At 41.2% G+C, this 27778-nt stretch overlaps 1 protein-coding gene across 15 annotated transcripts in view; it reads left to right on the top strand.

Annotated features, from left to right (window-relative positions):
• The window catches only part of LOC121581300 (muscleblind-like protein 1), a 116503-nt gene that overhangs the window by 17892 nt on the left and 70833 nt on the right, over positions 1–27778 (top strand). For 4 of the 15 annotated variants that reach the window (XM_041896838.2, XM_041896830.2, XM_041896836.2 and 1 more), the window contains exon 1: positions 11632–12092. The exons of 2 other annotated variants lie outside the window; for them this stretch is intronic. The gene's annotated coding sequence lies outside the window, so the exon portion shown is untranslated. Of the gene's footprint in view, positions 1–11630; positions 12093–13027; positions 13182–27778 lie in introns of those variants that run through there. 9 more of the 15 variants (XM_041896835.2, XM_041896833.2, XM_041896831.2 and 6 more) reach the window with 5 other exon arrangements.

Here is a 27778-nt window from a genome sequence, read left to right as displayed (position 1 = left end):
AAATATAAACTTTTTACTACTTTCAGACCACATAATAGGGCAGGAATGTGATTATACAGATATACTAATCACGGAAGAGGAAACGACGTGGTAAGTGGCAGCGTGGTAGGCACAGCTCGTCCAATTAATTAATGGTAAAATTGAGTATTAGCTGATAACTGCAAAACAAACATTCTGGATTACATAGAGAACATCAAACGATTTATTGTCCAACACTTTGGAATGCTCGAACAACAATCATACACATCAAAGGCACCAAGATAATAATAATAAAATAATCCATCCTTTCTTCAAGCAAAACTGAAGAGGAGGAGCCGCCGACTATACATCCGAATATAACAGAAGATTAGGTTTTTACAACAATGTCCGCAGAAGAGGCATTGCTGAAAAGCATAAACGAACAGTTGAACAATCTGGATCTTTTGCCTGGGTTAATGGAAGAGGTTGAGGCCCTCAAGTCAGGAAAGGATTACAGCAATAAAATGAAGGAGAAATACCAGCTGAAAATAAATTATTGAAAACAACCGTGGACTCAAACAATCCACTACGTAGAGGCTACTGTACAATAATACCACAATGAAAGAAGAATGACTTGAAATGAAGTATGAAGAATAATATTGTCATAATGTGAGTAAAGGTGGATGAAAATGAAAACTACCTGGCAACTGAGGATAAAATGAAGGTTTTCATGAAACGTAATCTTAAAATGACAAACGATCAGGCAGATACAATCGATTTTCAGCGCCAAAGGGGAGAGAAATCCCCGTCCAATAGTAGCTAGGCGAACTCACTTAAAAATTAAGGTTGCCTTGCTACAACGGGGTAGGGAACTGAAGAACACGCAATTCTTTATTAACTGTGACGAGTACTGAAGAGGCAGACGCAGGAATCAACAAGGTAAAGGTTTACTTAACAACGAGCGCGTAACGACAAAACGCTAACAATTACACATAACAATGACTGAACAGTCCAGGGCTATATAGTGGTTGTGATGAGATGATGAGGTGCAGGTGCGCTGGAGGTGATTAGGGTGCGTTGGGTTTCCATTCCTGTGTTGCGGAGGTGGTGCGCTCAGACCGGAGGCTCAGTAGACCGGCGAATCAGAGCGCTGGAGGGGAGCAACGGGAGGAGACGTGACATCAACGAACAATTTTATCCCATGAAATAGTGGAGAGACGACGTGTGCTGTACCCCACTTTCAAAAGGCTCCAAGCAGAGAAGGAGAAGGTTTTTCTAGTGGTTTATAAGTTGTATGTAAACAACCAATTGTTCAAGGATTCGAAGATTACAACGTGGCTGTGGGTGAACTACTTCATGCGGAGGTAGTCCCCAATACACAACATTGCAAAACACTACACATTACAATATAGTCGTTTTTTTTTGTTGATGCATGATGGACTCCTCTTTTTTACTCATGCAATATGGAACCTTGGACTATGTGGATTTATAATTGGATTTAGATTTATGGGAAGGAAAATTGGTGATGGTAGGATTAATCTTTTTTTCTTTCGAGCAGTGGTCCCCACCTCAACAAAAAACAACAACTCAGTCCTGCTTTCAACTTACTCTTGAAAGTTGTAATAGTAGAATGCACTAGTAGAATCCTCTTGTCAGTCATTGCATACCTTAGAGAGCTATTTATAACTTGTCAGAGATGTCCAGATGAACTAGCCCATGTCAGCTAATGTTTTTTAGCTAGGTTTTTTAGCCCATATATTTGTTGTAATGTCTGAGTCACTCAAATATCACATGAATACACATTAGACATGGCAAAATCCATAGAATTGCAAGAAGATTTGCTTTAAAAATGCAACATTTTCCCTGCACCTCATTACAAAAGGTGTAGAATTGCAGTAAGTAAGCTTTAAAACCTTTCTCTCCGCCAACAAGAGGGGTGTGAACAGTTTTTGTCATGAACAGTGCTTGTGCCCATAGAAATAGACGTGGCGCGCTCAGGGGGCACGCAGGATGTTCCCCAATGCTGGTTTAAAAGCTTATTTCCTGCAATTCTACACATTTTGTTATGTACAGTATATGGGGAATACAACCATCCCAGCTCTGCAGATTTTGCTGCGAAGAGACAGAATGATTAGATCACTTGTTATGGTACTGTCCATATGTAGCTTGTTTCTGGTCACAGGTTCAGGAATGGCTGAAAAAATCACAACATTTACCTAAAACGAACTATACAAATAGCACTGTTGGGTGACTTGGAAAGCCAGTGTCAATCAATTAATAATATAATAATATAAATCTTTAATTTACAATCTGTAGATACTATGCGATTAGAAAGGCTCAGAATGTTTGTGAAACATCACAGCACAGTTGAAAAATAAATGGCATGTGGAAATCAAAACAGGGTGGTCTACGGAGATAAATGGGAGGGCTGAAGCCTGCGCCACAAAAAGCTAAGGATCGTTAATAGTTATAACTGAAAACACTACATAAAATATAAATGTTTACCTGATGTGTTTTATCTATCAATATGTAAAAGTAACTAATGTAAAAATGTACCATGTCTGTAAAATGTATATGGTATGTACATTGTAAGCGACAATGTTATTGGGGCGCAGGCAATGTTCCCTCTAGGCTACTTTGGCTATTTGATCATCATGTAGCCCTACCAGAGTGGCCTACCATCAAAAACAATGGAGAAGATGCATCCCATAATATTTTAACATGGAAATAGCTATTCTATCATTCAGCCTACAGTAGCAGCCAATGTATGGTGTTCATTCCATGAGGCTTTTGAAAAAAACATGCAGGGCTTGACATTAACCTGGTAACTGAAAATGTTGTTGTGTTTTTTGATGCAAGAAACCACTTTACAAAATAAAATGCATTATTATTCCCATACCATTATTACAGAGAATCAGACAAATTATTCTACTCACTGCCTATTGGCTACTTACCTTATTGTCTCAAAATACAACACTGCCCAATTAAGAAGAAAGAAAAGCTCTTTACCTGACTCGCTTTTCAAAGATGTCTAGAAATGTACACTTTTTGTGCTCTTGTAGGAAGCAATCACTCACCTATTGCTGGCTATAAATGATCTATAACTGGGCTAATAACTCACTAACTAGCAAAGGATATGAACAAAATGTGCACACGTGGCTACATGCAGCTTTCGCTTTGATCTCAAAACAAGCGCATCTACTCATGACCGCTCATGCTGTAATCACAGTCCAGTTAAAAGTAAATGGCACAGATTCATATAATGGTCTATTTGCATATACTGTAGGCCTACTGCAGCTCTGAATGTTTATGCTGCACCGGTCTGTGTAGAGTACGGGCTGAGGTAGGCTATAAGATCACACCAGTAATAGAGCCGTTGTTGTATTACTTGTGAGGCACAGCTGAGTGAGCATACATTTAAATACAGTTGAAGTCAGAATGTAAGTCAGAAGTTTACATACACTTAGGTTGGAGTCATTAAAACTTGTTTTTCAACCACTCCACACATTTCTTGTTAACAAAGTATAGTTTTGGCAAGTCGGTTAGGACATCTACTTTGTGCATGACACAAGTCATTTTTCCAGCAATTGTTTACAGACAGATTATTTAACTTATAATTCAATGTATCACAATTCCAGTGGGTCAGAAGTTTACATACACTAAGTTGACTGTACCTTTAAACAGCTTGGAAAATTCCAGAAAATGATGTCATGGCTTTAGAAGCTTGATAGGCTAATTGACATAATTTGAGTCAATTGGAGGTGTACCTGTGGATGTATTTCAAGGCCTACCTTCAAACTCAGTGCCTCTTTGCTTGACATTATGGGAAAAATCTAAAGAAATCAGCCAAGACCTCAGAAAAAAAATTGTAGTCCTCAACAAGTCTGGTTCATCCTTGGGAGCAATTTCCAAACGCCTGAAGGTACCACGTTCATCTGTACAAACAATAGTACGCAAGTATAAACACCATGGGACCATGCAGCCATCATACCGCACAGGAAGGAGAAGCGTTCTGTCTCCTAGAAATGAATGTACTTTGGTGCTAAAAGTGCAAATCAATCCCAGAACAACAGCAAAGGACCTTGTGAAGATGCTGGAGGAAACAGGTACAAAAGTATCTATATCCACAGTAAAACGAGTCCTATATCAACATAACCTGAAAGGCCGCTCAGCAAGGAAGAAGCCACTGCTCCAAAACCGCCATAAAAAAGCCAGACAACGGTTTGCAACTGCAAATGGGGACAAAGATTGTACTTTTTGGAGAAATGTCCTCTGGTCTGATGAAACAAAAATAGAACTGTAAAGCCATAATGACCATCGTTATGTTTGGAGGAAAAAGGGGGTGGCTTGCAAGCTGAAGAACACCATCCCAACCGTGAAGCACGGGGGTAGAAGCATCATGCTGTGGGGGTGCTTTGCTGCAGGAGGGACTGGTGCACTTCACAAAATAGATGGCATCATGAGGAAGGAAAATGATGTGGATAAATTGAAGCAACATCTCGAGACATCAGTCAGGAAGTTAAAGCTTGGTCGCAAATGGGTCTTCCAAATGGACAATGACCCCAAGCATACTTCCAAAGTTGTGGCAAAATGGCTTAAGTACAACAAAGTCAAGGTATTGGAGTGGCCATCACAAAGCCCTGACCTCAAGCCTATAGAGAATTTGTGGGCAGAACTGAAAAAGCGTGTGCGAACAAGGAGGCCTACAAATCTGACTCAGTTACACCAGCTCTGTCAGGAGGAATGGGCCAAAATTCACCCAACTTATTGTGGGAAGCTTGTGGAAGTCTACCCGAAACATTTGACCCAAGTTAAACAATTTAAAGGCAATGTTACCAAATACTAATTGAGTGTATGTAAACTTCTGACCCACCAGGAATGTGATGAAATAAATAAAAGCTGAAATAAATCATTATCTCTACTATTATTCTGACATTTCACATTCTTAAAATAAAGTGGTGATCCTAACTGACCTAAGACAGGGAATTTTTACTAGGATTAAATGTCAGGAATTGTGAAAAACTGAGTTTAAATGTATTTAGCTAAGGTGTATGTAAACATCCGACTTCAACTGTAATTCGCTTTTTATTTGTATTTTACTGGGCTGATGGTGCCTGCATCTGATGGTCAGTCTCAGCGGAGGGAGAGAGCATCAGACTGAGGGTCCGCCTATCAACATCCCTCCGCTCTCCTTTTCCTCCACTGACACTGACCTAAAAGGGACACCGTCTTCCAGCTGATGGTGAAACTCAAGTCGCACCGCATTATTTCTGCCTCATGCGCAAATTGATGTTGTTACTCCTATGAACAGAGAAATATTCCTTGATATAAAAAAAGACCCAAGCCACTAATAATAACAACAACGCAAGCCTATAGATACTTTCCTACTCATTCATTACTGCTGCAGTGCTTGTTGTAGCGCTGAGTGGAAACAGGAAGAACAAGCATTCTATGGCTTATAAAAGTGTTGAAGACAAAGTGTTGACAGTGCTGAGTAAGAATTTAAACATGAACTCACTCATAAAAACAGCAGCTCTTTGCTGTATTCGTTGACAGTCTCTCTCTAGTCATGGTTTTAAACGTTTTGAAATCTCACCGTATCAACTTTGCTGTAGCTTTCTTTTATGCCTGCTATGTTACTGCAGACACAGTAATCTGAGCCATCCGATTGGCCAGCGGTAAGCCTATAGTGCACTTGATTTGTACCTTCAGACACATGGAAAGAAATGGTTCAAAATGGCAACAGTTGCTTACCCGGCGCGCAAGGCAGCTGAATTGGGTGCACCTACTGCCAACAGCCAAGACCCCCCAAAAATATTTGAACACAAGGCTTTATCAATGGGTTTTTTACAGAAATGTTTGCCGATCGACTAGGAACGCCTTGGAGATTGACCAGTTGATTGCGATTGACCGGTTGGTGACCACTGCTCTAGAAAGTTGAGTGAAGTTCAATATCTTGCTTCTCTCTGTGGGCTAATATTTATTCTGCTGGGCAGTCCTGGGGAGCTACGTACGTGGCAGTCTCAGGGCTACTACACGCCCGCACACACGCACAGCTTAGAGGGAACATTGGGCACAGGCATGTTAGATTCGTCTTTTAATTTGAAGTTAACTGTCATTGAAGTTGGTGGTTACTACTGGTTTCAGATCAGAGGCGAGAGAAACTGTCTGCCATGTTTTGTGTTTTGGTAAGGGCTTGGAGTGATGTCACGCACCCAAGAAGCCTCAACCAATCACCCAACGAGAGGATCAAAACCGTAATGCATCATGGGTAAATTGTGACTGACTGATCTTCAAATAATAATGAGTAGTTATTTATGATGGTTCTTTGTAGATCAGTTAGTCGGCAGTCGCCTGCAATGTCAAACAAGCCTTATGACTTTGCCTCTGGGTATCCTACGAAAGGACATTTTGCGACCGGATATGAGATTACCCAGCATCTCCCAAAAAAAGATGTCATACCCCAGAAACAAAGTATTCTTAGCATATTTTAGCATATTAGCGTATGTGCTAATATGCATCTACTGGTATAGTGTGGCCATATTTCAATGCATTAACGTTATTTTCTCAAACTCTTTAGGGACGATTGGTCCAAAGACCAGATTTGGAGTGAATCTGACTTTTAGTCCATGAGAAGAAGATTTTGTATGATTATTTTAGACATTAGCATTACATAGTCAAAAAAGAGAATTGTTAATATACTGAACAAAAATAATAAAACGCAACATGCAACAGTTTCAACAATTTTACTGAGTTACAGTTCATGTAAGGAAATCAGTCAATTGAAATAAATAAATTAGGCCCTAATCTGTGGATTTCACATGAATGGGCAGGGGTGCAGCCATGGGTGGGCTTGGGAGGACAGAAGCCTACACACTTGGGAGCCAGGCACACCCACTGGGGAGCCAAGCCCAGCCAATCAGAATGAGTTTTTCCACACAAAAGGGTTTTATTACAGACAGACATACTCCACAGTTTCATCAGCTGTCCGGGTGGCTGGTCAGTATAGCTTCCTTATTTTTTAAGATGTCAATGTCAAACTTAACATGGTTCATCGTGGTAATGTCTTTGATGACCCTAAATGGTTTCAAGTTAATAGGCCATTGTAAAGTGGATTTACAAAGGATTTAAATGGACACGTAAAATCTGATTTTCTGATTGATCAATAACTAAGCCATCTCTTAACCAATCCCTTAGCCTTTTTCAAACTAAGTTTAGAGATGTACCATGGGCCTACATACCGAATTTGGATAGAGGAAAATCTATCCTGACGGTCCTTGAGCCAAATTTGTTCAGCATGAGGAAAGACACCTACATACAGAATATATTAGTGTTTAAGTGAGACTGCTTATAACAGCGCCACCTGTAGGCCAATCGGTGCCATTCTTTTTGATGAAGTTACTCATGGCCTATGGCCTATAGTTTCTGTGTGCCAAAAAAAAAATATCTATGCTTGAGTTATTTGACCATGACAATAGGTTTCACCAAAATAAATATATATTGTATTTCTGTCTGTGAGCTGTGTGATGGTTTCTCCAGACCCATACCCTGGCATTCTATCTTTCCGTTGGCCTAAGTAAACACTGGCATAGCCTTGCGGGCCAGATATGGTGGCCAGGTGATGCCTTTCTCCGGCCCAGTGAAGGGCTGGCCCAGCAAACAATATCTGGTTAACAATGAATTTTCAGAACGTTTGAAGGAACATTTTGATCAAGTTTTCAAAAAGTTCGCTTAACGTTTGAGAGATGTTCTCATGAATGTTTCCATGCCAAGTTGGGCTGAGGAGGGGCTGAGTGGCTGGGGCTCGAAGCTGGGGTGGTAGATTAACTCGTTGCTCGTTGCGTGCCACGGTAGTGAGGCACTAAGAGCGTGAGGCTCAGGACAGAAACCAGGCATAATCTGTCGCAAACCCTCCATAATTTCTTCCATAATTCCTTCCCTTCGCTCCCTTAATCTTTTCATTCTTTCCAACTCCTTTCCACTACCCCACCACAGTTTATCTCCCTCTTCCCTTCCCTATTTTTCTACCGCCTCTCTTTTTTCTATCTTCCACTCTTTCCTCTCTGGATCTAGTCCACAATCTGCCTTTCCCTCGAATCCCCCACCCACCCACTTTCTCTTTCTCTCTTCCCTCGCTCCTCTCTCTTCTTTCAATTCAATTCAATTCAAAGGGCTTTATTGGCATGGGAAACATATGTGTACATTGCCAAAGCAAGTGAAATAGATAATAAACAAAAGTGAAATAATAAAAAATGAACAGTAAACATTACACTCACAAAAGTTCCAAAGGAATAGAGACATTTCATATGTCATATTATGGCTACATATAGTGTTGTAACAATGTCCAAATACTTAAAGTACAAAAGGGAAAATAAATAAACACACAGTAAATATGGGTTGTATTTACAATGGTGTTTGTTCTTCACTGGTTGCCCTTTTCTTGTGGCAACAGGTCACAAATCTTGCTGCTGTATTTGTATTTGTATTTGAATGTGTATGGACCCCATTAGCTGCTGCCAAGGCAGCAGCTACTCTTCCTGGGTCCTGCAAACTTAAGGCAGTTATACAATTTTAAAAACCTTACAATACATTCATTACAGAATTCACAACACACTAAGTGTGTGCCCTCAGGCCCATACTCCACTACCTCATATCTATAGCATAAAATATATGTGTACGTGTTTGTATAGTGCGTATGTTATCATGTGTGTGTATGCATGTGTCTGTGCCTATGTTTGTGTTGCTTCATAGTCCCCGCTGTTCCATAAGGTGTATTTTTATCTGTTTTTTAAATCTGATTCTACTGCTTGCATCAGTTATCTGATATGGAATAGAGATCCATGTAGTCATGGCTCAATGTAGTACTGTGCACCTCCCATAGTCTGTTCTGGACTTGGGGGCTGTGAAGAGACCTCTGGTGGCATGCCTTTTGGGGAATGCATGGGTGTCTGAGCTGTGTGCTAGTTGTTTAAACAGCCAGCTCAGTGCTTTCAACATGTCAATACCTCTCACAAATACAAGTAGTGATGAAGTTAATCTCTCCTCTACTTTGAGCCAGGAGAGATTGACATGCATATTATTAATGTTTGCTCTCTGTGTACATCCAAGGGCCAGCTGTGCTGCCCTGTTCTGAGCCAATTGCAATTTTCCTAAGTCCCTCTTTGTGGCACCTGACCACACGACTGAACAGTAGTCCAGGTGCGACAAAACTAGAGCATGTAGGACCTGCCTTGTTGATAGTGCTGTTAAGAAGGTAGAGCAGCGCTTTATTATGGACAGGCTTCTCCCCATCTTAGCTACTGTTGTATCAATATGTTTTGACCATGACCAGTTTACAATCCAGGGTTACTCCAAGCAGTTTAGTCACCTCAACTTGCTAAATTTCCACATTATTTATTACAATATTTAATTGAGGTTTAGAGTTTAGTGAATGATTTGTCCCAAATACAATGCTTTTAGTTTTTGAAATATTTAGGACTAACTTATTCCTTGCCACCCATTCTGAAACTAACTGCAGCTCTTTGTTAAGTGTTGCAGTCATTTCAGTTGCTGTAGTAGCTAACGTGTATAGTGTTGAGTCATCCACATACATAGACACACAGGCTTTACTCAAAGCCAGTGGCATGTCGTTAGTAATGATTGAAAAAAGTAAGGGGCCTAGACAGCTGCCCTGGGGAATTCCTGATTCTACCTGTATAATGTTGTAGAGGCTTCCATTAAAGAACACCCTCTGTGTTCTGTTAGACAGGTAACTCTTTATCCACAATATAGCAGGGGGTGTAAAATCATAACACATAAGTTTTTCCAGCAGCAGACTATGATCGATTATGCCAAACGCAGCACTGAAGTCTAACAATACAGCACCCACAATCTTTTTATTATCAATTTATCTCAGCCAATCATCAGTCATTTGTGTAACTGCTGTGCTTGTTGAATGTCCTTCCCGATAAGCGTGTCTGTTGTCAATTTGTTTACTGTAAAATAGCATTGTATCTGGTCAAACACCATTTTTTCCAAAACTTTACTAAGGGTTGGTAACAGGCTGATTGGTCGGCTATTTGAGCCAGTAAAGGGGGCTTTACTATTCTTAGGTAGCAGAATGACTTTTGCTTCCCTCCAGGCCTGAGGGCACACACTTTCTAGTAGGCTTAAATTGAAGATATGGCAAATAGGAGTGGCAATATTGTCTGCTATTATCCTCAGTAATTTTCCATCCATGCTTTTATTACAAGCAGGCTTGACTACTGTAATGCTCTCCTGTCTGGTCTACCGAAGAAAGCCATTGGTCAACTGCAAAACATACAGAATGCTGCAGCACAGGTAGTGACCAAGACCAGATGGAGAGCACACATTACACTGGTTTTAAGGTCTCAGCACTGGCTGCATGTGAGTTTTAGAATTAATTTCAAGATTCTTCTATTGGTTTTTAAATCAATCCACGATTGCACCCCAATACATGTCAGACATGCTTTTAAGTTATGTACCCAGTAGGTCCCTCAGGTCCTCTGGCCTTTTAACTATCCCAAAGCCTAGGACCAAGAGGCATGAAGATGCAGCCTTTAGTTATAATGCCCCCAGCCTCTGGAATAGCCTGCCAGAGAACCTGATGGGGGCCGAAACTGTGGATATATTTAAAAGAGATCTTAAAACATATGTTTAGCTTTTATTTTCCTTAGGGTGCTTTTTAGTTGTTAAGTTTGTGTCATTCTTTTGTTTTTTATCTTATGTTTGTTGTGTACTAAATCTTTCAGCTTTTATTTTCATTGTTTTTTACTAGTTTTTTCCTGTAAAGCACATTGCGTTGCATTCCATGTCTGAAATGTGCTGTATAAATAAAGCTTGATTTGAACAGAGCCCCAGGACCAGCTTGCTTAGGGGACTCTTCTCCAGGTTCATCTCTCTGTAGGTGATGGCTTTGTTATGGAAGGTTTGGGAATCACTTCCTTTTAGGTGGTTGTAGAATTTAATGGCTCTTTTCTGGATTTTGATAATTAACTGGTATCGGCCTAATTCTGCTCTGCATGCATTATTTGGTGTTTTATGTTGTACATGGAGGATATTTTGCGAGAATTCTGCATGCAGAGTCTCAATTTGGTATTTTGTCCCATTTTGACCTCACAACCATAAAGGGCAATGTGTTCTTTAACTGCTTCAAGTGTTTTTTGGCAGATCCTAATTTGTATGTCAAATTTTATGTTCCTTTTGATGGCGTATAAGGCCCTTCTTGCCTTGTCTCTCAGATTGTTCACAGCTTTGTGGAAGTTTGGTGGCGCTGATGTTAAGGCCGAGGTATGTATAGTTTTTTGTGTGCTCTAGGGCAACGGTGTCTAGATTGAATTTGTATTTGTGGTCCTGGCAAATTGACCTTTTTGGAACACCATTATTTTTGTCTTACTGAGATTTACTGTCAGGGTCCAGGTCTGACAGAATCTGTGCAGGTCTGACAGAATCTTTCACCTTCCGTCTCTCCCCTCCCTCTTTCTCTCTCTCCCCCTTTCTCTCACACCCTTGAAAATAACAATGTTGCAGTAATAGAGCCAGCACTTCCTGGTGTTGGTCTAGTGGGCGGAGCGAGCAGACAGAGAGCGAGAGAGAGAGAGAGCGAGAGAGCGAGAGAGAGAGAGCAGCCAGAAAGCTGCAGCAGAGAGTCTGTAGGATTGGTGTTGCCGAATGCAGTCAGTGCTGCCTCCTCCTCCTCCTCCTCCTCCACTCCTCCTCTCCTCCTCTCCAGCTGCTGCTACAGTGCAGCCGTCCAGCAAGTGGAGCTCTCCTCAGGCTGCAGTAGTCTGGAGTCCAGAAACACAGCACAGCCACCAACAGGAGCAGGGAAGGGGAGACACTAGCGCACAGAGCCAAGCCAGCAACACACACACACACATACACACACACACAGAGGCAGACACTCCTCTCTCGCACCACACCGTTCCGCGCGGCGCCTTCACTGTTCGCTTGTTCACTCACTCTCTCACTCACCCCTCCGCCAGTCTTCTCCCTCGTTCCACTCTTTTCTGCCTGAGAATGGTCCAGCCGGTGCCTGGGGCTCTGCTGTCGTGGCCTGTCTGAACACACACAAACACACACACACTCAACAGACACCCGGATGCGCGCGCACAAACCGCACAGCAATGTGAGAGGTAAGGGTTTCCGTTTTACCCTACTCTCCTTCTTTCTCTTTCTCCCTATCTCCCTCTCTGTGACGAGGTGACTGTCTTTACTTACAGCAGTAGGGTCTAGCGTGTTGTAAGGGAAAGATATACTGGGGTTTGTTAGCTTTAGGCTGTGTGTGTGTGTGTGTGTGTGTGTGTTCGCTTTGCGGGGCACTGGGTTAACATCTGTTTGTTATGTCTTGTCTTGCACACACACACACACACACACACACACACACACACACACACACACACACACACACACACACACACACACACACACACACACAGAGAAAATGCATACCAGACTAAATACAAAAGGTCACACAATAGCTTCTATAACTTCTTACTGTGGCGAATGCTAGAAGCAGGAATGTGTGTGTGTGTGTGTGTGTGTGCGTGTGTGTGTGTGTGTGTGTGTGTGTGTGTGTGTGTGTGTGTGTGTGTAGAAGGCTGTGGTTACTCCGGGAAGCAGGAAAGTGGATCAGTAGTTGGGCTACACAGCTTCCATTCCCTCTGTCTGACTCAACAACTCAACATGTTGGAAACCAACGGGCCAACCAGAGTGAGGCTTGGTTTACGACTAAAAATAAAAAAGCTTGCCTATTTTCTCTAGCATTCCTTTTTCTCTCTTTTTTTCCCTTTACTTTCCTTCTCTCAGTTTTTTTGTCTTTCTCCTCCCAGCTCTGAGCGTCAGCCTGGGGGCGGTGTGGTTTTTAGCATGCACTCTCAGCGTGTTTGTGATATGTAAGGTGAACTCCCCGCCTGCTGCATGTAAATGATGTGTGACATGTGTAGCTGCCGCTACCTTATATGGTGAGCACTGTATTTCAGTACAGTAGAGCCTTGCCAAACATTCCGGGTCGCGGGAGGAGAGAGTGTGTGAGAGGGTGGCTGTGTCTGTGTGAGTGGGTGTGAGTGTTTGCCTGCGTCTCTTTGTGTGTGTCTCACAGAGAGGGAGGAACTGAGAGAGTGCGAGAAAAAGAGAGCAAGAGAGAGAGGAGGAAGAAAGAGAGAGACTCAGTGAATGGAAGGTTTTTAGTTTGCGGCGCGGTGCTGTTTATTTGGAGCAGCTAAGTAAGTGAATACGTACTTTGAACGGCTGAGAGAGTCACCAATGTTGTCATGTAATGGGTTTTACATGTGTGTGTTCAAGAGTAAAGTAACCCTGTTGTCTGTGTGTTATGATGAGAAGACATCTATTATAGCGTTATGACTGGTTCTGCTGTGAAGGGAGGCAGTTGCTAGTAGCTACTAGCTAGCACCATTGGGCCCTCCTTCTCTGGGTTTAGACTTTACAGTCCTGGCCTCTCCACTCTCTTTTCTTCTCTTCTCCTCCCTTCTGTTCTGTTCGTCTCTAAGTTTCCCCTTGATTTACTCTGAGATGCTTTATGATTGTCTTCTACTCTCTTCTCCTCCCTTCCCCTCTCCACTCAGTTTCCTTTTGGTTTCCTCTTGGCGGTATGTCTGTGGTTGAAGCACTGATGAGGAATGTTGTTGTTGTGAGTTAGATGGTTTGCAGTGGCCCATAGAGATGCACTGCTGATTGCGCAGTGGGTTCTGCCTTTCCCTTATGGAATGCCTTGAATCTTTTTTTCTGGAGATCACACTTAGATTAAATATCTCTTTGACAAGGGAGAGTTGTCCCAAGACAGCTGCAAAATAAATTACAAACACATATTTGTATTGTATTGTGCTTTTCAGTTCCTCGTGGAATGAATTGCTGACACACTCTGTGTGTTTGTGTGTGTGTGTCTCTATGATGTGTGTGTGCATTCGTGCTACCGTGCATTTTTGCATGTGTTTGTGTGCCTGTGTGTATATTTTATAGGTTCAATCGTGTTTGTGTACCAGTGTGTGTGTGTGTGTTTGTCTGCACGTGTGTGAGTGTCTCCCTGTATCGCTCAATGATCTAGGCTCTGCCCTGAGGACAGGATTAGGTGCCTGAGAGGTTCCCGCTAACAGGTTACACCTTCATACCAGAGGGGGTTTGAGTCTACAGGCATGTTACTACCGTGTTACGACTGAGTTTGAACTGCGTTATGCCCCATATTACACCCATATCACACTCCATACAATGCTGTCATGGCAACGGGGTAGCGGTTGATTTGATCGCTGCCATATGGCACGGTCCAACCTTTAATGTTCGTTCAAGGGTTTGGCAGGTTGAATAGTCAAATACTTACTTGCAGCTTACCTGGTTATCTGATTTCATTGTCTCAGTAGTATTATGTCTGGATTTTATTTTTTTATTTCACATTTATTTAACCAGGTAAGCCAGTTGAGAACAAGTTCTCATTTACAACTGCGACCTGGCCAAGATAAAGCAAAGCAGTGCGATAAAAAACAACAACAACACAGAGTTACATATGGAATAAACAAAAACGTACAGTCAATAACACAATAGAAAATAGAAAATCTATATACAGTGTGTGCAAATGTAGTAAGTTATGGAGGTAAGGCAATAAATAGGCCATAGTACAAAATAATTACAATTTAGTATTAACACTGGAGTGATAGATGTGCAGAATATGATATGCAAATAGAGATACTGGAAAACATACTGTAGAAGAAATGACAGGCAGGGTTCAGCTGTAGCCTGACCTAAAGACAACTGTGCTACTCTGTTACTGCAAGGCTATACTGCAAAGCTACTAGTACATTTACATTTACATCATTTAACAGACACTCTTATCCAGAGCGACTTACAAATTGGTGCATTCAACTTATGATAGCCAGTGGGACAACCACCTTAAAAAAAGTATATGTTATGGGGGGTGGGGGAAGAAGGATTACTTTATACTATTCCAGGTATTCCTTAAAGAGGTAGGGTTTCAAATGTCTCCAGAAGGTGGTCAGTGACTCCGCTGTCCTGGCGTCGTGGGGGAGCTTGTTCTACCATTGGGGTGCCAGAGCAGCGAATAGCTTTGACTGGGCGTAGTAGAATCATGAATGTATATATATATTTTTTTTCCATCTGTAAAAATCTCTGAAAGAGAAACATTTTTACACTGCCAATTTACTTCAGTTATCCATTCTCATTTTGACGCCAAACCCACCACTGGTGTGCATGGCCAAAGAGCTCTATGTTCATGTCATCTGACCAAAGCACTGGTTCCAATCCAAGTGCCAATGCAGTTTAGCAAACTCCAGTTCACATTTGTCAGATGACATGAACATAGATCTCTTTGGTTACGCACACCAGTGGTGGGTTTGGCGTCGAAGTGAGAATGCATGAACAGAAAAGGACCCCGTTCCTACTGTAAAATATGGTGGTGGATCTTTGATGTTATGGGGCTATTTTGCTTCCACTGGTCCTGGGGCCCTTGTTAATTAAGGTCAACGGCATCATTAACTTTACCCAGTAGCAGGATATTTTTGCCAAAAACCTGGTTGCCTCTGCCAGGAAGCTGAAACTTGGCTGTTTAATTTTGACCCCTACATTTTTGACCAAAAAATATTACTTGTTAAACAACATCTCTCCGAGCAATTGTATTAGTATAACATAATGTAATTTCCCTTTTTTTTGCATAAAATATAGCTCAGTATTTGAATTATTTATTTTATACAGTCATTTTTGCTCATCTTTATCTAGGGTGTCAATATTTCGGACCACACTGTACACTTAAAGGGGAAATCTGCAATTGCTACATCCATTTGTTGACTTTTAAATGAAAGTAAGCCGGTACTGTCCGGTACGGAGTACTGGCAAAGGAAATAGTGGCGGTAAACCTTAGGCTCCTACACTGGAATGTATCATTACTTATGTCAGCCACATAAAAAGTTAGCGAATGGATTTGGAAAAAGGTGGTATTACCAACGTTCCAAAATGCGGTGTGGGTTCTTCTCTATGAAGAGAACACTGTGAAATTTTGCCAAGGCAGAGATGACAGGCCGAGACTGAGATGCGCGCGGACAGCAGTAGACACATCGATTTGAACTCAATCCAGGTTACAAGTTTCTCAATGCCATTACACTTTCACGTGTTTTTCTAGCAGATGTCTTTTTCCATTCATCAATTGGCTGGTGCGCTGTTGGATTCTGGAATTATTTTAGAGTGGATGAAGTTCGCAGGTAGCCAAGGAGCCTTTGAAATGATTTGTTCGACAATCAGATGAAAACATTATGACTGGTTCTGCTTACCGGTATGCCATTTTAAAAGTGAAAAGACAACTCTTTACTAATTAGGCCCATAAACATTTTTAGGCATGTGCAAATAGGAGATCCAGATAGGAGGCCCTGTACCCCGCAATTAAAAAAAAAGAAATTAAAGAAATTAAATCTACTTTCACCCCTGAAACCAAGTAATTGTTAACAAACACTGTATAGCCTCAAAACATGTTTACATCTGTAATTTTGTAATCTCATGGAAGTTGACATTAGAGGTGTGAACGTTTAAACAAAATTGGGATCGTTAACATAAAGAAAAAATCCCTAACTGAAAAACACAGAATTCAAGTCACAGTGCAGTTATCACAAAACTACCACTAACAGGTCCTGATCATCATCATAAAGAAAAACATTTAAATTAAACAAATACCTAACGCAACAATGCTGTAACGTTAGGAAGCAGGGTTGGCCTCAAATATACATTGACTCCCATTGAACTCATGAGTTGAAATTCGAATTGAATTGGCCAACACCCCAACAGGATGTACAATTTGAATTTGAGTGTGAGTAACAGGAAGTAGAATTTAATTCAATGCAATTCAAAGAAATTCCACTCAGTCACATAACAATAGTTTTATTGAATCTGACAGGTCACACTTCCAGATACCAAAGAATATATCAGTTTTATCTGGAAACAATGTTCACATACTCTTTTAACCTTAGTGCTTAGAATAGCCAATTATATTTCCACCAACCATTTAATTTGTTTGGCATCTTTTTTTGAAGTCCTCAGGGTCAACTTGATGAATAATATACAGGTTTTGTTTTCCGTGATCATTAATTTTAAGTTTGTCCTGTACAAGATGTATATTTGTATAGACTACACCTAATACAGACTAGAAGAGGCATTTGAATTTCATTGTATTTAACTGAATTCAGTTCTATTTCCTTAAATTCAAATTTAAATTACAATTCTGTATCCTGTTTACTACTTCAATTCAAATTGAATTGGAATTTATGAGGCATTCTAAATTCAATTCTGAATTGAGCCCAACCTTGGTAGGAGAAAAAAAGCCCATTGTTTTATTAACCGGATCAGTAATGCATGAGGGAGAGAGAAGCAGAGCAGCAGTTCAAGCAGGGAGCTGGGGAGGGGCTGTGCGTTGTGTGTCTGTGAGTGACGAGGGGAGCAGAGAGGGGGAGAGAGATAGCAACCAAGTTGACTTGCGCTGGTAGACTAACTTCTTGTTAGTTATTTATCATCTCATCTGATTACATAGTACCTGTCTTGACTGCATCAAACCGAGAGAAGCTAGTTAAGATAGCTAGCTAGTTAAGATTAGCTAGGCTAATTGAGACTACATACACTACCGGTCAAAAGTTTTAGAACACCTACTCATTCAAGGGTTTTTCTTTATTTTTTTACTATTTCCTACATTGTAGAATAATAGTGAAGACATCAACACTATGAAATAACACATATGGAATCATGTAGTGACCAAAAAAGTGTTAAACAAATCAAGATATATTTTATATTTGAGATTCTTCAAATAGCCACCATTTGCCTTGATGACAGCTTTGCACACTCTTGGCATTCTCTCAACCAGCTTCACTTGGAATGCTTTTCCAACAGTCTTGAAGGAGTTCCCACATATGCTGAGCACTTGTTGGCTGCTTTTCCTTCACTCTGCAGTCCGACTCATCCCAAACCATCTCAATTTGGTTGAGGTCGGGGGATTGTGGAGGCCAGGTCATCTGATGCAGCACTCCATCACTCTCCTTCTTGGTAAAATAGCCCTTACACAGCCTGGAGGTGTGTTGGGTCATTGTCCTGTTGAAAAAAATGGATAGTCCCACTAAGCCCAAACCAGATGGGATGGCATATCGCTGCAGAATGCTGTGGTAGCCATGCTGGTTAAGTGTGCCTTGAATTCTAAATAAATCACAGACAGTGTCACCAGCAAAGCACCCCCACACCATAACACCTCCTCCTCCATGCTTTACGGTGGGAAATACACATGCGGAGATCATCCGTTCACCCACACCGCGTCTCATAAAGACACAGCGGTTGGAACCAAAAATCTCAAATTTGGACTCCAGACCAAAGGACACATTTCCACCGGTCTAATGTCTTGCTCGTGTTTCTTGGCCCAAGCAAGTTCTCTTCTTCTTATTGGTTTCCTTTAGTAGTGGTTTCTTTTCGACCATGAATGCCTGATTCACACGGTCTCCTCTGAACAGTTGATGTTGAGATGTGTCTGTTATTTGAACTCCGTGAAGCATTTCTTTGGGCTGCAATTTCTGAGGCTGGTAACTCTAATGAACTTATCCTCTGCAGCAGAGGTAACTCTGGGTCTTCCATTCCTGTGGCGGTCCTCATGAGAGCCAGTTTCATCATAGCGCTTGATGGTTTTTGCGACTGCACTTGAAGAAACTTTCAAAGTGCTTGAAATGTTCCATATTGACTGACCTTCATTTCTTAAAGTAATGATGGACTTTGCTTTTTTTAGCTGTACTTGCCATAATATGTATTTGGTCTTTTGCCAAATAGGGCTATCTTCTGTATATCCCCCTACCTTGTCACAACACAACTGATTGGCTCAAACGCATTAAGAAGGAAATAAATTCCACAAATTAACTTTTAAGAATGCACACCTGTTAATAGAAATGCATTCCAGGTGACTACCTCATGAAGCTGGTTAAGAGAATGCCAAGAGTGTGCAAAGCTGTCATCAAGGCAAAGGGTGGCTATTTGAAGAATCTCAAATCTCAAATATATTTTGATTTTTTAACACTTTTTGGGTTACTACATGTGTTATTTCATAGTTTTGATGTCTTCACTATTATTCTGCAATGTAGAAAATAGTAAAAATAAAGAAAAACCCTTGAATGAGTAAGTGTTCTAAAACTTTTGACCGGTAGTGTAACTTTAACTGTGTGCTTTCTCCCTTTCCTACAATTGGCCAACAACAACAAGATACTCTCATGAGTGGCCCTAGTACTGATCAGAGTACATCTTATATCCACCATACAGTTTAATGCAAATGCATTGGCCACAGGCAGAGCAATAACAGGTCTGTTATGGTGTGTGCAGTTAAACCCCAGAGACTCTTAACAGCCACTGAGACACTGTTGTAAATGTGAGCCGATGGCCTTCTCATTAGACCATAAGAGAAGTCATTATCCTCCATGCGCCTGTTCATGAGTTTAACACATCTGAGCACACACACACACACAGTCATTCCGACGGTCACGCACATGGCCACACAGTTGGACATTCACGGCAGCTTAAACACACAACAGGGTACATGCCAGCATGTGTGTTTGTGTGTGTGTGTGTGTGTGTGTGTGGTTAGTGACTGTGTATGTGGGCCACACAACAGATCTCATTGTCTTCTGATCCTCTGTTTGCTCTCATTGGAATGAGTAGCCATTGTTTGTGGTCCGATGCTCGTTTCTAACCACAAACTCTCACTCTCTTGCTCACACACAGACAACAGACACACACACCACTTCGCCCCCCTGACAAACCAGGCATATGCTGCAAGAGGCAAAAAAAGGGGATCTGATACTGAGGAGGGTTATTATGACGATTATTAGGAGTAGGTCAGGTAATTTTGTGTGTTCTGTTTAATACTCACTGATGATAATGATGATAAGGAGGATGATGAAGGAAAATATTAAATGGGCTATGAGGAAGGTGTTAGACCTGTCCAGTATAAGACCCTGTGCTGTATTGCTGAACTAACCCAGTGAACCCATAAGACCGTGTTTGGTCCCTGCCCTGTCCTTGGCCTGCGGTCATCTCTCTGGTCATAAAAGCTCTCAGTCAACATGGGAAGTGGCGTTGTCAAGGAAACAGTGTTTACTCTGGGATATATGGCTCATGGCTGTGTGTCACGGTGGTGGAGAGGCGGGCCTAGATAAAGTTGCAGTGTGAGTATAAGTGTGTGTGTGTGTTAACTTAGGTGTGTATGTGTGAGTCTGAGTATGTGTGTGTGTGTGCTTGCATGTGCGTGTGTGAGAGTGCATGTGTGCGTGCAAATGTATGCGAGTGAGTTTGTGTCAGTGAGTGTATGTGTCAGGGTGAGGGTGAGCGAGGGCGATATTGACTTCTGATATTTAAAGCACACCAAACAGCCAGGGCTGCGGTATTGCATTTCCTCTAACACCTTCAACTCCGAAGGCCTATCTCAGCACACCATCGCCCTTATTCTGACTCTGTGCTGAAACCACTCCTTTACTAAAGAACAGGCTGAGGGAGATATAATGCTGCTGTGTCTTTTTATTTCTGTGAACTGTGCATACAGGCAGCTCTCAGGAAAGCTGAAACAAGGGTAAAATATTTCAGTTCTCTGTTGGCACTATGTATACTTTTCTTCAGACTTGCACTTTAATAATTTGTATACTCCATTTTTATGCTTTGGAGGGTGGAAGTATGCAGCTAGAAGCGCAGTCTGTGATTGTAGCATGATGTCAAGCAAGGCTAATTATCTAGCTATCATCATCCAGTTATTCCTCAGGAAGCCTTATCATAACTGTGAACCACACCCTTGGCAACTCCTATGCCAGCCTGCACAATTAGCATGTAGCCTCGACAGCTGTAGCTTTCCATGTTGTCAGGCTGTTCCCCTCTTGAGTCAAAATAGTAGGCTACGCTACACAATGGTTGTCACCTCACCACCATAGCTGATGAACCTGTCTAAGATCATGTACACAGCATAGATTTTATAAATGTGTAGTTGGACCTTGTTGTGATTTAATTAGACATTGTCTAACACTTAAACCTATTGGGTCCATACTTGCAAACATTAGAAAAAGTTTAAACTTAAAATAACTGTCCAGTGAAAATCTCACTTTTAAAAGTTAATATTCTGTTAACTCATACCCAAATAATGTTTTTGACTCATCCTATACTCGTATTTGTGGCCAAAGCATAACTTGGAGTTTTAAAAAAACAGTCAAAAACCCCACTTCAAACTTGTGTCTCAAACAGACCTTTTAAAAAATGCTTGCTATTTCCTCATAGAGGATGATGTCATCCTCCTGAGGAGGATGAGCTGGCTAATCAGCGGTCTACTCGCATTAATATCTTTAATGACCGGTATATGTTGTTGGGGTATGCACACACCATTCCAACACAGAAAGGCTACTTTTTAATATACTTACTTGCCATTTTTTGGAAGGAAAACTATTTCACTCATTATTGACACCCCTAAAGATTCTTATAAGTGAAGTAGTCAAAAGTTGAGTATTTGGTCTAGTGATGGGAAGTTTTGCTCTTTTTACTGACTCAAAAGTCAAAATAACAAATCTTTTGACTCATTCCGTTCCGTAATGAGTCAGTAATGCCCAGAGCATGCAGAATGAACTGAAAACTCAAAATAGTCATGATTTTACAAGCCTCTCGTTCACATGTCTTTCACCATAGGGGGCTTATTGGAGATGTCATTTGTGAGTCGAGACTTGTAAACGTGTGCTTTAAACAATGTACATTTGTTGATTGCTAGGCATAAAAATATGATTATTGCTTGATACATTTAAAACGAGGTCTAGTTATGGCCGCAACCGGACTAGATTGTGAACGACTCTTGGTGGAATGCATTGCTTGACTGCCGTGAGGGTGATAAGCACAATGTTGTTCGCGAACAGCAGCCCCCAAAACAATTTGTTCTCGATTTCGAGTTTGTTGAGTATAAGCTGTGTATGTTTTGGTTCCACAAAGCTGTGTCCCATCGTAACATTCAATAATCAATCAGTTGTATTCATTCTTGCACCATACGATTAATTATCAGTTCTAAACATGTATTTTTCTTCTCTATGCTCATTATCTATTTCCCTGTGCGCATATGACAGACCGTTGGTGGTCAAAGCACGTCTCTGGAGCCGCTGAGCCAGAGGACCGTGTATTAATCCTGCTGTAGGACTCATTGCGGCCAGAACTAGCAGGTCAAATTAAAGACTAAAATGAACGAGTCACTCAGAAAAATGAGTCATAACTCTCTAGTCAGTAGAAAGAGTCGTTCAAAAAGAAAGAATCGTTCGCAAACTGCACATCACTAATTTGATCCCATATTCCTAGCACGCAATGAATACATCAAGCTTGTGACTCTACAAACTTGTTGGATGCATTTGCAGTTCATTTTGGTTGTGTTTCAGATTATTTTGTGCCCAATAGAAATTAATGGTAAATAATGTATTGTGTCATTTTGGAGTCACTTTTATTGTAAATAAGAATATAATATATTTCTAAACACTTCTACATTAATGTGGATGCTACCATGATTACAGATCATTCTGAATGAATCGTGTATAATGATGAGTGAGAAAGTTACAGAGAGTTAAAGGTCATACCCCCAAGACATACTAACCTCTCACCATTACTAATAACAGGGGAGTTTAGCAAGTCTTGAGGGTATTTCCTCTTTTTTTTTGCATACAATATAGCTCCGTTTTTGAATTATTTATTTTATGCAGTCATTATTGCACATCTTTATCAAGGGTGTCAATAATTTCGGACCCTACAGTATATCCTCCAACCCATGGCATTTCTTAAAATAATAACAAACAAACAACTTGGCCACCAGAGGGATATTTTAAACCTCCAAATTCAAGGTTTACTTTTGTTCTGCTTGGTCTGTCACAAGTGTACTGTGCCAATATTCCATGATGCATCCTTGACTAAGCTACTAGCTACAAAATTCAAAAGGCACATTTTCGCATACAGTGCATTCGGAAAGTATTCAGACCCCTTGACTTTTTCCACATTTTGTTACATTACAGCCTTATTCTAACATTGATTACATTGTTTTTCCCCCCTCATCAATCTACACACAATACCTCATAATGACAAAGCAAAAACAGGTTTTTTGAAATTTTAGCAAATTTACATAAGTATTCAGAACCTTTACTCAGGACTTTGGTAGCGATTACAGCCTTGAGTCTTCTTGGGTATGACGCTACATGCTTGGCACACCTGTATTTGGAGGGTTTCTCCCATTATTCCCTGCAGACCCTGTCAAGATATGTCAGGTCGGATGGGGAGCGTTGCTGCACAGCTATTTTCAGGTCTCTCCACCACCATGCTTCACCGTAGGGATGGTGCCAGGTTTCCTCCAGGCGAGACGCTTGGCATTCAGGCCAAAGAGTTCAATCTTGGTTTCATCAGATCAAAGAATCTTATTTCTCATGGTCTGAGAGTCTAGTTTAGGTGTCTTTTGGCAAACTCCAAGTGGGCTGTCATGTGCCTTTTACTGTGGAATGGCTTCCGTCTGGCCACTCTAGCATAAAGGCCTGATTGGTGGAATGCTGCAGAGATGGTTGTCCTTCTGGAAGGTTCTCCCATCTCCACAGAGGAACTCTGGAGCTCTGTCAGAGTGACCATCGGGTTCTTGGTCACCTCCCTCAGAACAAACACTATTATTTATTTACTCTTAATTTATGAGGCAAATAAAGCAATTATTATCCAGTTCTGAAGACGGTAGTCTACTTCTATCCAGCCCAAGATGTATAACCTAACTCACTACGGTAAGACCGTTCCCCATCAGTGTCATTGCTCCATCATGTGCGCGCCACAGCCACACACACACACACACACACACACCTGTTCCATGCTGAAGCTCCTCCACCAGAAAGGAATATTAGAAAATATTTGCCTGCACTTAGCCTCTGCCCAGGCTTTGAACAACATTATCTTTCGCCATGACTCGTCCAGTCGTAGCATTCGATTTTGCGCAATAGCCCAACGGCTATAATAGTTTTTTTTTGGGGGGGGGGGGGTTGCCAATAGAGGGTGATACCATCGTTAATCTCAATGTTTTATGGGTACATAATCACGATAGGACAAATGTTGACATCGCCAGAGAGGAAGAGGCGAAGCTAGAGGTTTTACTCCGCCCAAAATCTGTCCACGAAAATAAGCCCACGAAGTGAGGAATTTTTGTATGGAGGTTATTGAGAGTGTCGAATTTGGTGAAAAAATGTAATTGCTAATTTGCTATGTGAGGCTTAATTGATTGAATATAATTTTCTTAATGGTTAGATAGAGGACTCATCATGGATATAACCTGTTTTAGCATGGCCATTGCCATTGAGGTCTTCCACCATTTTAAAGTAGTCAACTGGGTGGGGATTCCTATGAGAATAAGGAGAAAATTGACTACTTTAAAATGGAGATAGCCTCAATGGCGCTGTCCATGCTGTCACAGACGTTATAATGGCACAGATACAAAGATGAGTCCTCTATCTCTATGGCCTGCCCTTCATTGGCTAGAATGGTCCCACCTGATCTCGCCTCTTCCCGTCTGCCTTCCATCTTTGAGGACATGTTTTTCCATTGTTAACGAGGTCACTTGACTATCTTGTCAATATAACAGACAATCTTTGATATCTCCCAGCCCTACTCTCCATCTCTATTTCTCTCTATTTCCTCCATCCTCCCACCAGTCTGTGTGACCTTGCACCATGTTCCGAGACCTTGGAAAGTGAGGGACTGTTACCGTTAAGGATTCTGGGACAAAGCAGACCAGACAGTCATATTGAGGGCACAAAAAAGTGTGTGTGTGTGTGTGTGTGTGTGTTTTTCGTATAGATGTGTGTATGTGTGTTGATGGGAGACAGTTGAAGGAAATAGACAGTAATATAATTAAATGCAGGGAGTTGTGAAGTAAGTGACACGAGAGGTCTTTGAAATAAATACAGTTGAAGTCAGAAGTTTACATACACCTTAGCCAAATACATTTAAACTCAGTTTTTCACAATTCCTGACATTTAATCCTAGTAAAAATTCAGTTAGGATCACCACTTTATTTTAGTATAGTAGAGAGAATGATTTATTTCAGCTTTTATTTCTTTCATCACATTCCCAGTGGGTCAGAAGTTTACATACACTCAATTAGTATTTGGTAGCATTACCTTTAAATGGTTTAACTTGGGTCAAACATTTCGGGTAGCCTTCCACAAGCTTCCCACAATAAGATGGGTGGATTTTGGCCCATTCCTCCTGACAGAGCTGGTGTAACTGTCAAGTCTGTAGGCCTTCTTGCTCGCACACGCTTTTTCAGTTCTGCCCACACATTTTCTATAGGATTGAGGTCAGGGCTTTGTGATGGCCAGTTCTATTTTTGTTTCATCAGACCAGAGGACATTTCTCCAAAAAGGACGATCTTTGTCCCCATTTGCAGTTGCAAACCGTAGTCTGGCTTTTTTATGGCGGTTTTGGAGCAGTGGCTTCTTCCTTGCTGAGCGGCCTTTCAGGTTATGTCGATATAGGACTCGTTTTACTGTGGATATAGATACTTGTGTACCTGTTTCCTCCAGCATCTTCACAAGGTCCTTTGCTGTTGTTCTGGGATTGATTTGCACTTTTAGCACCAAAGTACATTCATTTCTAGGAGACAGAATGCGTCTCCTTCCTGAGCGGTATGACGGCTGCGTGGTCCCATGGTGTTTATACTTGCGTACTATTGTTTATACAGATGAACGTGGTACCTTCAGGCACTTGGAAATTGCTCCCAAAGATGAACCAGACTTATGGAAGTGTACCATTTTTTTTCTGAGTTCTTGGCTGATTTCTTTTGATTTTCCCATGATGTCAAGCAAAGAGGCACTGAGTTTGAAGGTAGGCCTTGAAATACATCCACAGGTACACCTCCAATTGACTCAAATGATGTTGTCAATTAGCCTATCAGAAGCTTGTAAAGCCATGACATCATTTTCTGGAATTTTCCAAGCTGTTTAAAGGCACAGTCAACTTAGTGTATGTAAACTTCTGACCCACTGGAATTGTGATACAGTGAATTATAAGTGAAATAATGGTTGGAAAAATTACTTGTGTCATGCACAAAGTAGATGTCCTAACCGACTTGCCAAAACTATAGTTTGTTAACAAGAAACTTGTGGAGTGGTTGAAAAACTAGTTTTAATGACTCCAACCTAAGTGTATGTAAACTTCCGACTTCAACTGTATTTCAATAGCGGTAAAGGAGCTCTGTTTCTAGGCATGATAGTGACTTAATAAGGCATATTTATCTCATTGTCTCTCAATAATGTTATATATGGAACAGTCAGCTACCTATCAAACGCTGTTTGGGTCAGTCAACGTCTTGTTATTTAACACTATTTGACACGTCAGATAAACTTATTAACCAATCAGGACTTGAATATGACTGCATGTCACTTAATAATTTAACAGGTACATTATTATTTTACGTAGTGATTACACTATCACTCGTATTTCATATGTAACAGTGATTCACTGGTACGTATGCTATGATGCTGGTAAAGTTTTGTCTTGCGCACCTCTGCGGCAGACACACAAGCTCTCCGGACAACTTGTCAGAAAACAAGTTGATGGATGCAAATAATATTTTCCCCAAAAAACATAGCAAAACAACATCATCTGTTTCAGTAGCTATCTAGTTAGTTAGCTAACTATCTAGATGTTATTATCGGAATACCCCACATTTATTATACCGTTTTCGTATTTGGTTGATGGTCGGACCCGGTCCGGTCAACCCACTAGCCAGAGTATGAAGCTAGCTAGCTGCTATAGCTTGGGTCAACAGCTAGCTAGCTTGTTTAGTTCATTATCTAGCTAGCTAGCTAGTTATTTTCATGAACTATCGTTCGATTTCAAAAAGAGAACAATTGGCTATCTAATAGTCACATGGATTCCTAAATAGTGGCTGCCTAATAGTCACATGGATTCCTAAATCATTGCTAAGAATATTGACAATGAGTGCAGTTTCTGGTAATTGTTTTCAGGCTGGTTGCATTGGTGCTAGCAGCTAGTTACCCCAGGAGTTGCTATTAACATCTGTATCAAAGATATTTGTGAGTGACTTTGTCATACTGGAAACCGAAGTCAACGTAGTATGGACTAGGGAGACAGCCTAGCTCCAGTTCCCAAACGGTCATCGATGTTGACAAAATGCTTGATGGCATGTAACTTGCAGGGGGGAAGGGGGATCATGACCCCTCCCAATATTAGAGACTGGTCAATTTGACCCTTCCATAATATACCATGATGAATTTGATTGATAGGAAATTATTTTCCCACTGTAAAGCGTCAGGCAGCTAATGTCTTTCTCTGTCTTTACACCACACAGTGCTACTCAGTGCCCCCCCTCCGCCACCGCTAATTATGCTTTTGGTTTGGCCCGGGTTTTAGAAGCTGTGGTTTGGGGAGGGAAAAAAAGTTGAGCAAGGCTTGTAAGGAGAACAGAGACACAATATCTCGTCTCTTTAGGTCTCTTTAGGTCTCTTTAGGTCTCCTCTCTCATGTTTTTAACAAACCCTCAAATCTGTGAGTTAACTTGGAACAAATAAAATAGTACAGTCAAATTATGTTTTTTCAAATGGAGAAAGTTTATATTGCGAAGTGACGAAATGCGCATCTCGCTTATGAGCGCTATTTCTCAAAATTAGAGGTAATTGGTTATATTGGGCTTTTTGGTAGGATTATAAACCTTAAAATATCTAGTTTCTAGAATTAGAAAAGAGCTGCTTCTATGAACCTCAGGCAGTAGGCTCAAGCAAGCCTGTTTCTCTCCCCAGTCAGAGGC

This window comes from Coregonus clupeaformis, chromosome 14, assembly GCF_020615455.1.
Source record: "Coregonus clupeaformis isolate EN_2021a chromosome 14, ASM2061545v1, whole genome shotgun sequence".
In the NCBI taxonomy this organism is placed as follows: domain Eukaryota; kingdom Metazoa; phylum Chordata; class Actinopteri; order Salmoniformes; family Salmonidae; genus Coregonus; species Coregonus clupeaformis.
This window is presented reverse-complemented; position numbering and strand designations above follow the sequence as displayed.